Below are 10,749 nucleotides of genomic sequence, written 5' to 3'. Positions count from 1 at the left end.
TTGTGCTGCCAGGATTAGTGCCTCTGTGCTGTCTTTCATTCCAGCTTTGTCCAGCCACTGGTAGGATTTTTCAGTATCAGCCACTTCTACTATTTGACGGCAACCTGATGAGAAGTGGACTACTGGAACAAGACATTCATGGACAAGAGAGGATATATATACAGTATATATATATATATATATTTCAGTCAAAACTACTAGTTGGCTGTTGAAAACCTGCGTTGCTAAAACTGGTATCATTTTTGAGTGAGACACCCTTTTAAAATGACTTCTGATTAGTAGTAAAGGCTCTCGCACTGGTTAATAAATCATTTTCTTTGATATATATAGATAAATATTTTGATTTTTTTAAAGAATTTTTTTCTTCCATCTAAGTAGGTGTTCTTTCTTTATTTGGTAATAGTACATGTTGATAATCACTTAATCAGTGCATGTGACTTTTTATTTTCCAATATAAATTCATCACAATTTATAAATTCTTAATACACAGTCAATAAACACCAGCCAAAGAGATTTTTCACAACATGGCAACTGCAAGGGAGGTCTTATAACTGGTATTTAAGGTATTTGTAAAGCATCAGTAAATGATTAACTATTAACAGGGCATTAGTGACAACTTGTAAACCCTTTATAAAGGGCATCTTGTTAGAAGGCAGTACTGTAAAATAAAACTCTCCAAGTATCTAAGTAAACCTGATCTGAACAGTTGAGCAGGCTTGTTCATTTTGTTTGTTTGCTACCATCAGTGACCCTTCAGAGATGGCACAAAGTGGGCCCAAAATATATCCAGTACTTTTTAAGTATTTCAAAGTATGTTCAAATGCACTTCTGCACAGCTGTGGCGCAGTCTGACAGCAGAGGTCTGCCAAACCAAAGGTGCTTCATACTCTGCCTTGGTGCACCCTAAAAAGGATTTAGCTCAATGAACTCCACTGTACGGTTATGAGATGTGATAGGGAGTAAATGTGCAAGTCACATCAGTCAGGGCTTGCTAACAGTCAAATCTCCTAATGTGTGGTGAAAGATATAAAATTATTGTCATGAAAAGAGATGCAAGTAGTTAGTGTGTGTGTGTGCTTGCATTTATATCTTTGTGAGAAAGTAAATTTGAGGTTTAAGGACATTTTGGAAGTGGAGGAGTTTTTAGCCTTTTCTCAGTTTGTAAAGGGATGTCTGTGTTAAGACTTAATTGCAGGGTTAAGTGCAGTTTTTGTTTTTTTTATTATTATTATTTAGATATCAGGCCATTGGTTCCAGCCATAACATCACACTTGCTGGCATCTCAGAACACACAGGTACTGTAGATCCAATGGGGCAAGAAACAATACTTGTCAGATAATCGTACAAGTTGTAAAACAGCTTCCGATAGCCAGATTAGTTACATTACCACTTTATTTACATACACGTTTGCTGTACATTCACAATGTAACAAGGGATCCTGTTATGCGCTGATTATCAAAAATGTATTCACACAAGCTGATACTGTATATAAAATTGCAGTATGTTAAGTGAGCAGTCAGTCACTGGTTACTGTCACGTCTTTCCCAGACCCCCAAATTGATTGTGTATGAAACAAAGTCCTTCTCACAGGTGTATTTATATATATATAAAAGTATTGTGCTATGTCAAATAACAGCAGAGACTCACGTGGGTCCTCTCAGTACTATGTCTTTTCTGGTGTTAGCTTGTTGGTGGAAAAAAGAATGGGTAGAATGAAGTGGAGATTCAGACCAGTCTTTCCTTCTCGCTTGTCAGCTGCATTTAGGTTCACCTCTCCATCAGAAGTGCAGCGCTTAAACCTAAACTCACATCCACAGTGACATGCAGCACTAGCAAAAATGTTGTAGACCAATCCCAGGGAGGTTTTTGTGCCTTCATGACTTTCGAGGCAGATGGCGAGGCCTCGTACAGATGTTTTATGTCTGCACGTTCCAGACAGTCCACCCTGGTTCTCTCCATTTTCTCTGTTACCATTGCATCTCTTTGTATTGGACTGCAACAGCACACTCTCTTGATTTGTGTGACAGTGTGTCAGTTCCACACTTTGCCCTCTCTGATGTTGCTCTGTTTCTGACTTAAAGAAACATGACACCAGAAAATAGGCTGTTATTCTGTGGTACCAACCGTTCACAGAGGGCATTTTACTAGTGTGCAGAGCTGCTGCATCCAGTTCCATGTCTGGCTGTTTTCAACATCAGTATGCTTGAAGAACAAACCAAAATACTGCAAAGATTACAGTCTTTACATCAGTTATTGTGGTCAAAGTATGATTAAGAATATTTGATTATACCAGTATGAGCTTTAGTAAACATCTCATTAAGCACATATGCAAGCGATTACAGTATCTACAAAAACACTAACTGTAGGACATGTTTTCCACAGAAACAGTGAATTTTTTAAATCTATCTGTGAGGAAATCTGTATACAGTTTTGCCTTTACATTCTCTCATCACCTTCTGTTCACCAAGATCTTTTATTAGAATTTCACTGTCTTTAGACACTGAAGCTCACCTAGAAAATGATCAAACCAGCTATGGACCAGGTTGTACTTAGGTACAATATATACATAGTGGTTGAAGAGCATAGTCTGTGATCACTGTGCAGTTACTGTGGGTAAGTTATCTCATAACTCGTACCACCCATCAGGTGGAAGTGTATACATAGACAAAGAGAAGCAGCAGGAGATTGAGTAAGATGCCAATAATTCCCAACACAGCCAGGAATCTCTCCTCTGGTGTGCTCAGGTATGGACACGTTGGGTCCATGTAAAACCTTTTCAGTGATTCTAATAACTGCAGAAACTATTTAGCAAGGCGCAAGTGATTGCCTGACCATTTGTAGGGTTGTACTAGTCAAGTGGATTTAAGGGTGCCTAAGGGTCCCTCTGCTGATGATTCAACTCCCAGTTTTGGTCCCTTTACCATCCCGAATTTGGTCAAGTTAACTGAAAGCTCTGTGCTTTCAGACTGTTAAGCTGAACTGGCAGTGACTATGTCTTTAATCCCACACAGGAGCAAGGTTGTTGACAGAAGCCATATACTTTCAGAGTTAAACAGCAAAGTGGAAGATGCAGCACAGTCAAATTCAACCTTCATCAGCTCCAAAACACTTAGTGTAAGAGCTGAACTCCATCTGTCTGAGCAGTGATAGAGAAGCTTATGCCAGAGCCATGTAATCATAACCAGACTGGACACACTATCATCTGTCATTTAACTGAGGTTATTGAACCGGTCTTGAAAAATGTGAGGATACAGTTCAGTGTGAACAGTGGCGTGCAGGTGTTTCCACCTGTAGCCCTGATTTTGTGATTGGCACCAGTCTGTAAGTAACAATAGAGATGTCTTATGAAGAAGTAGTAATTCAGGTGTACATAAATATGGCTTCTATCCAGCTGAACATGCTGCCAGTGATCCACACATCTTATAAATACTTAAAGAGAGTGGTGGCGGTGTGGAGAAAAGTCAGTGATGGTGTCAGCGTCTCTGGTCCCAGGAAACCTTAGGTGACGGAGGTGTAGATATAAACAAATATGACCACTAAAAGATTGAGGATGGTTCCGATAATGCCCAGCACAGCTAAAATTCGCTCCTCGAAATCGTTTGTGGAGTCCTCCTCTCTGGAGTGAGCGCTGCAGACATAGCGGCTGCTGGGGATCATGGTTACCATCACAAAACCCCACCTCCACAGGGTGCGACGCCTGGATATGGAGACAGAGGTGAAAGGGAGGGCAAATTGGAATTTAAGTAGAGGAGAGAGGTTAAAGGAAATGGGAGGGAGAGAAAAGATGGAAAAAACACAGGTTAATTATACCTGAGGGAGTAACTGAAAATGGTGCCTTGTCTTTTCAGTCACAAAGAACAAGTATTAGCTTCATGCATTTAGGTATTGAATATTAATCACTAAAGGATAAAAAGTTAAAAGTCATTGGAGAATGAATGAGTCTTTGACTTTGTTTGCCGTTTGATCCATATCTTCACCAGAAGTTTATACTCCTTCAAAACATCTGATGATATACTGTATTTCTTTTGTAATTTGTCATTAAATTTCATTTAAAGCTTGTGCTAAAATTCCTCAAAATCCCAAATCTATAAAATTCATTTTATATTTCTTTCTTTCTCTTCAACTGTTTGTTCCCTTTTCCCTCTGTCACTGAACGTTAGCACTTATGTGGGATCAGGGGTATCTTTTAAAAATGAACTGTGCATATTTATATCTGTGTATGTGTGCACATGCACAAAATTGAGTATGACATGTGGGCTTCACACAGGATGTGAGATTTCCACTGCACTGAACAGTCCACAAATAGTTGTGCTGGTTAAGAATCATCTCCTCCAAATGAAAGCATAGACCATACACATTATAAGCTTAAATTGTGCATTGTTATGCACAGTCACAACCTCTCCCTGGCCGCAGCGTAGTTAAAGTCAGCTGTGCAAGTATACACAGGCATTCACACAGATGTCCACCACAAATAGATTAATTCTCAGAAGTCCCTCTTCTCCTGCACACCTCTTATTTCGTTTACTCCGCTCTCTACGTATTGTTGTGTCTTCTCATTTTGTTGGTGAATCCAGCAGCTGCTCAGGCAGCCCAGGAGTGCGTGTGCATGCATGTGTTTGTAGAGCAAGGACTGGGACATAGCTGTGTCTTTTGGTGCAGCTTAGCCATTCAGCAGTGTAACATGATTACTTCCAACCCAATTAAAGAAAACGCATGTTTTTTTTGAGTAGCAAATAATGAGGGAATGTACAAAAGATACAAGATAAATTTGAGCTTATTTGATTCTAACCCAATATAGATTTGACATGTGTCCTATGAGTTTACATTACAGTGTTTCAAATTTATGGTACGTGGTTGGCAAAATGTACAGCATTTGCAAACCAAATGTAAGAAAATACAACATACAATAATGTTTACAATTTGTAGCACTGAGGTACCATGGCGGTAAAACTAATCATCAAACACTGCAAAATCTGAGGACCTATGAGTGCAACCAGGTGGTATCCTTGATGAAGTTCCATTAAGTTCCATATCATGAACCACATTTATTCAAGATGTTTGTCTCATCACCTTTTAACTTGAGGGGGCATAGAAATTAGACAGTGATCAGAGAGGACACTTGTTTTTCCTTATGTGTGTGGACTTGGCAGTTGCAGCATTTACATTTCAATATGTTACAGTGTGAATGTGCATGTGTATGCATATAAAATAAGAGGGAGAGTGAGTCAGTGGAAGCCTTGCAGTCCCTTCTACAAATTAAAACAAACATGGTTTTTCTCTCACATACACGCTATAAACAGCACGTGTGGTTTCATAACGGTTGTATTATTTAGAAATACACTACTGCTGTTCCAAATATATTTCAAGATATTCTAAGAGCACACACTTTTTCTCTTTTCTCTCTCCTCCCCCCATTCAAGAACACACATCATAATGAACTGCAACTCAACCATCTAGTCAGTTCAGATTCATATTTGAATACATCCATTCTATTTTGGTCATTCCCAGCACAGAGCTGTAACACTTGTTAGTTTTATTATTCATCAATAATAAAAATCTGCAATATTATTATTGTTTGCCACTGTTGTTGCAGTTACTACAGAATTTTCAGATTAAAATTCATGCGGCCCCATTTCCACTTGGGGAGCTAGTTAAAAAGTTCTCCCTGCACTGTTGACTTCTGTGCCCCTAATTATGATTGTATGTTCACTTCAGTTTTTTTCATGCAAGCGAAGCACTACTTTAGAAAAACACGAGTCATCAAGTCATCATAATTAAAATCTACTGCTTTAGCAAATTATTGCCAAAATTTTACAAACAGTAAACATTATTCTAAACGTGCTCTGAACCAAATAATGAGGACACTGCGCTCTGCAGTAAAAGGCACACAGTAGCACTGGGGAATACAGCAACGGTTCCCCCCATTGAATGAGCAATGCATGGCAGTCTTCGCTGTGAAACTCATGTATAATATTCATCATAATTGGTGCAAATACTGCTCTGCTTATTCCACTGTCAAATGAATTTATATAAGGTGGGATATAAATCCCCTACACCTGGTCTATCTGCACTGCATTATGCATTGAGTTTGAGAGGTTACAGTGTGATTCACTACCAAGGTAACTCTAGAGGTTTGAACGGAATTCTTTCAAGAAGAAAATTGTTCTATTATTCTCCAGGAACTTTGCAAATATTTGATAAAATTGTTATCTTTTACACATAATATCGAGTTTGGTGAAATCGCAGTGCTGCACACTTGTAGATGGAAAGTACTTCCTGCCTCGGGCTGTTATTTTGTGGCACTTGATCACTGCTTCATTTGGCATTAGTGTCTTCACAAGCCTCTATATTGAATATTGTCTGTCCCAGACAGCCTGTCTGTCTTAGTACTCATGTACTAAATAATTTCTTTTAAATTTCAAAGGTAACATATAGTAGTTATGAGTCAAAAGGCTATTTGAGATGACAACAGCTTTTAAATATGTGCCTCCAGGGAGAGATCACATGGAATGTTAATAAGCTCATATATATAATGAGACAGATAAAGGACCAGCAGAGACAGACAGTTAAACACACTTTACATGCAAGACAGAAATGCAGACAATCAGTGTGGGTAGAGTAGATCCAGTACTGTTCATTAGGTTGTTCATTTTAATGTAAGTTTTTACTCTGACTGACTGACACTGACTCTAATTGCTGTTAATGAGCAACTGACAATGCATAAAGGGTTTCTTCAGTGTCATCACCTTAGGTATACATTGGATACTAGTAATTTTAACAAGCAGTGTGTGTTTCAGGAACCACTGGTTTTACTAGTTCTCCTGCTGTATACTGCACAACGACAAAGCCTGCCCCATAGTGGTTTCACTAGGTGTTGAATGGATGACTGTAACCTTTACTGAATTATTTAAGAGAAAGAATCTGACCCCTCAAACATAGCAAATGGTTAATTCCATTATTATGTTTGTATGCACAAAGATTGAGTCCTTCCTTGATATGCAAATAACTTGCAAACAAATGTACAAATACCGGTAATCTGTCTCTCATCTCTGTCTGTCTCATGCTTGCTGTGTGATTATTTAGTCAGGTAAACGGTCACCAGCTGCCACTGAGACACGGGACACATAGAAATAACCCAAAAGTTATGTTTGTGTATAGTGTGAAGGTAACGCTTTCAAAGCTGGGTTGTGTTTGTAATATTAGTTGCTGTACTTGGAATGGAAAACAGCCATGGAAACAGCCATAAACATGATTGCTATGGCTTCATTACATTTTGCCACACAAACTACCGAACTCCACTTTCCTGAGCAAACTCCTTCAACCTCCTCCTAACGTGAACTTTGTGCATCCTTATAATACATCACATTACTTGCTACTTTCCTTGTGTCATAATTTATATGGTTGCTAGATTTCGCCAAACTTTAACACGTTAACTTTTTGTTGTGATAACCTGTTGGCACAGACGATGTATCCTGTCTTATTTTAAAGGAGGACAGTCTTGTAAGCATCTTTTATAGTTTAACATGATCACAGTTAATTCAGGTGCCAGGCTGGATGTCATGTGATCCACTGGGCACTTGTATCATGTGATCTACATTAACCTGTGAATCAGCAGATGAAAACCTGATCTGACTCATTGCACCTGTGTATCATGTGGACGCATTTGTCCTGCATCCAGTAACGTGAACTACCCTAATACTCCCTAATACCCTAATACTGAATGAGTGAACTCATTTTCTAGCTGAGCTTTCACCTTTGACCTTGTCCAAACTCCTGAGGGAATATGATGCTCGTTGGTGAATATACAGCATCCATGCACTCACACATACATGCAGACGCTGACACATATAGCAGCCATATACATGTAGACATGTGTACTCACCACACATTGCACCAGAGGGGCAGCCAACGATGCCTTTCTTTCTCTTCTTTACCCGAGCATGTTGTCGGTTGTTTCTTCTTTGTCCTGCTGGTCTCTTTCACCTCCCTCTTCTCTTCCTCCTCTCCCTCTTCGTCCCCCTCTCACCAATGCTGTTCAGGTCTGGCTCCGTCGCTGGTTGGGAGAATCCAGGCAACACACACAGACAAGCACACACAGCTCTGGGCGATACTTTGAAAATACACTTAGATACACCTGGGTTCAAAGCTTAGTGTACACACACACACACCTCTATACCCAGACCTACACAAGCATATGCACGAACACAGCTGAGCTCCTCCAACAGCCCTTACACCCCCACACAGCCACACACACACATAGACCAGATCTGTTCCTGCGTTACCGTGTGATGTTTTCAGGATTCGGGTCGGAGAGAAGGCAGTCTCTACCTTAATGTCTCTACCCTGACATGAGGAACCATTGTGACTTTATTTAGTCATTTCCTCAAGTCATGACAACAGACTTCCACTGGCTAAGTCTTTGTAATGAGGCCATTTTCAGAAAGTTGGGGTAGTTCCAATCAGTCCAAGACCAAAACAACAATAGTTAGCCAATGTCTCAGTGGTGTTTAGTTTTTCTCATCGTCGATCTAAAATATAAATCTGTACTGAGCAGCCAACTCTAGTTCTTTTTCTCTTTTGGAACAGAAACCACCCTAGTCCTGATGTGGTCTCAATGTTCTCTCAAATATTGATTCTTCTTTTTCTTGCTGTTCTTCTCTCTGTAGTCTTTGTCTTTCCACTCTGCACAGCTGGACAAAAAAAAACCTCCAGCAAGATGAATCAAACCTCGTTGTAGGCCTTTTCTTAATTTACAGCATTTCAATGACTTCACCACACTCGCCTGTCATCTGATGCCGTTTAACAGCTTGTCTGTTCCAGTGTAAAATTCCTGTAGAATGCATCTAAAACAACAGAATTTTTGCCTTCAGCTTCCTGCTCCCTGGTGCAAGGAGCGAGCTCTTCCCGGTGTGGCCTGTCAGCATCAATATTTAACAGGAACCTTTTGCTGTGTTGCTGTCACGATTAAAGTTTCCATTCCCCACCGTTGTGCTTTGGAAGTTCTCTGTGTTGTGATGTTTTCAGTTCAACTCTCTTACTGTCCTGCTTGGATGTTCACTTTTGCTCTTACCTAGCCTTGTCTCTTCTTTATCTCCTTGCTCCTCAGTCATGTTCTCTCCCTGTAGCAAGACACATTTACTCAGGAGTGTTCCCCAAGTAGTTTTTTTCATTTAAACCTGTCTCTCTGTTCTTTGCAGTTCTGTGTCCACTTTCCACCCTGCAGAAAACCTTCATTCAACCTTCCCTCGACCAGCTTTGGTCATACCAGACCCTCTACTTTTGAAACTCGCCCTCTTCTCGCCACCCTCTCCCTCTAGCAAGCTGACTCACTTGGCCTATATCTCACTCAACACTTGCCAGTGCGGCTGCTTCTGTCCTCATCTCGTCCTTCATCTGTCTAATGACTGCTCAGTTCTGGTCAATTCGCTTTCTATTTTTCTCCCTTTATCTTTGTCATTGTTCCTTTGTCTCCCTCTCCCTCTTCTCTTGCATGTAGAATGCACAATATCCTAGCTGCTGTGTGAGTCATGCTGCTGTCTCTCCTCCCTTTTCCTTCCAGAACAACACATCAGGTTGCGTTCAGCATTTCTCTTTGTACCAAACACCAAAACTGCACTTTTGCATCCCGCTGAGACAGATGGAAGGACAGCCTGCGGATAGATAGTCAAGCAGAGAGAAAAAGGAAAGAGAGATCCACACTTTGCACAACAGATGCTATAGTCTGCCTTGAAGTGCTTTCCTCAGTTTTTCTTTGTGATCCTGCTGCTGCTAGTACTCTCTTAGTTTGGTTCCAGATGACTTTCTTTCTCCTTTTATAGCGGGAAACGTCTTCTCACTGGCTGTGATCAGTCACGCAAGTTTACTCCTTTTTTCTCTCTTTAATCTCTGCTCCTGCTGCTTTGTCAAGTCCCACTTGTCACACTCTGGAAAAGAAACAACAAAGGATAAAACAGTGACAAAATGTCCCTTGAAAGTACAACAGCAGAGATGAGGAAGAGAAGAAGAAGGAGAAGGTGGTGGTGATGAATTTAAAACGAGAGGTTTTGGATCTATGGTAGTGACAGCAGAAGAGTTATGGAGGGTGAGAGGAGGGGCCAGGGAGGAGGAGGAGGAGGCGGTCATGGAGAAGAGCTTGTGTGTGGGAGGGTTGGAGACATGATTATAATTATGGATGTGAAGTGAGAGGAGGACCTTGTCAGTTGAGGGGAGAAGAATGAAAGAATGAGTGAACGGATGGAGGGATGAGTAGATGGGCAGAGGGAAAATAGATTTGTGGATGGTTTGACAGGTTGACAGCTCTCGAATAACATCCTGAAAATCTGACACAGTGGAAGAAAAGGCCTGTTCCGGTTTCTATCGGTCAAAACTATTAGTATTCAAATGAGCTTATATCAATATTTCATTAATTTATAGCTATTTAATATTGTTACCTGTGTGGGGATCCTGTCGTGCTCGCTCTCTCTCTGACAATGCTTCTCTCTTATTTTCTACCTCCCATCCATTCTCTCCATCCCTCTCTCTGCTCCTGCAGGCTGAGTCTGTGCTATCACTAAAATGCAGCATCTCTCCTCCTCCTCCCCCCGTCTCTCCCGCTCTCATTTCCCTCCCTCTGTCTGCCTCCTCTCCGTTCTCTCTCATCTTTGCATTTGTCCTTCTCTGTCTCAGCCGTTGTCTCCCCCTCTCTCTCCCTCTATCCCACCCCCACCATACACAGTATAATCCCTACCTTTCCACCTCCATCTCTCTTTC

The 10,749-nt window shown here is 40.7% G+C and overlaps 1 long non-coding RNA gene across 1 annotated transcript; it reads right to left on the bottom strand.

The window, feature by feature from the left end:
• Positions 1 to 513: 513 nt before the first annotated feature.
• On the bottom strand, positions 514 to 10,604 carry LOC109960268 (uncharacterized). The gene is made up of 3 exons (XR_002274971.1): positions 10,431 to 10,604; positions 7,883 to 9,923; positions 514 to 3,697 (listed from the first exon to the last, which is right to left on the bottom strand). It is a non-coding gene; the product is annotated as an uncharacterized LOC109960268 (long non-coding RNA).
• Positions 10,605 to 10,749: the final 145 nt, after the last annotated feature.

This window comes from Monopterus albus, unplaced genomic scaffold (genome assembly GCF_001952655.1).
Source record: "Monopterus albus unplaced genomic scaffold, M_albus_1.0 scaffold45.1, whole genome shotgun sequence".
NCBI classification, from domain to species: domain Eukaryota; kingdom Metazoa; phylum Chordata; class Actinopteri; order Synbranchiformes; family Synbranchidae; genus Monopterus; species Monopterus albus.
The sequence above is the reverse complement of the archived record's forward strand: the minus strand, read 5'-3'. Positions and strand labels throughout refer to the sequence as shown.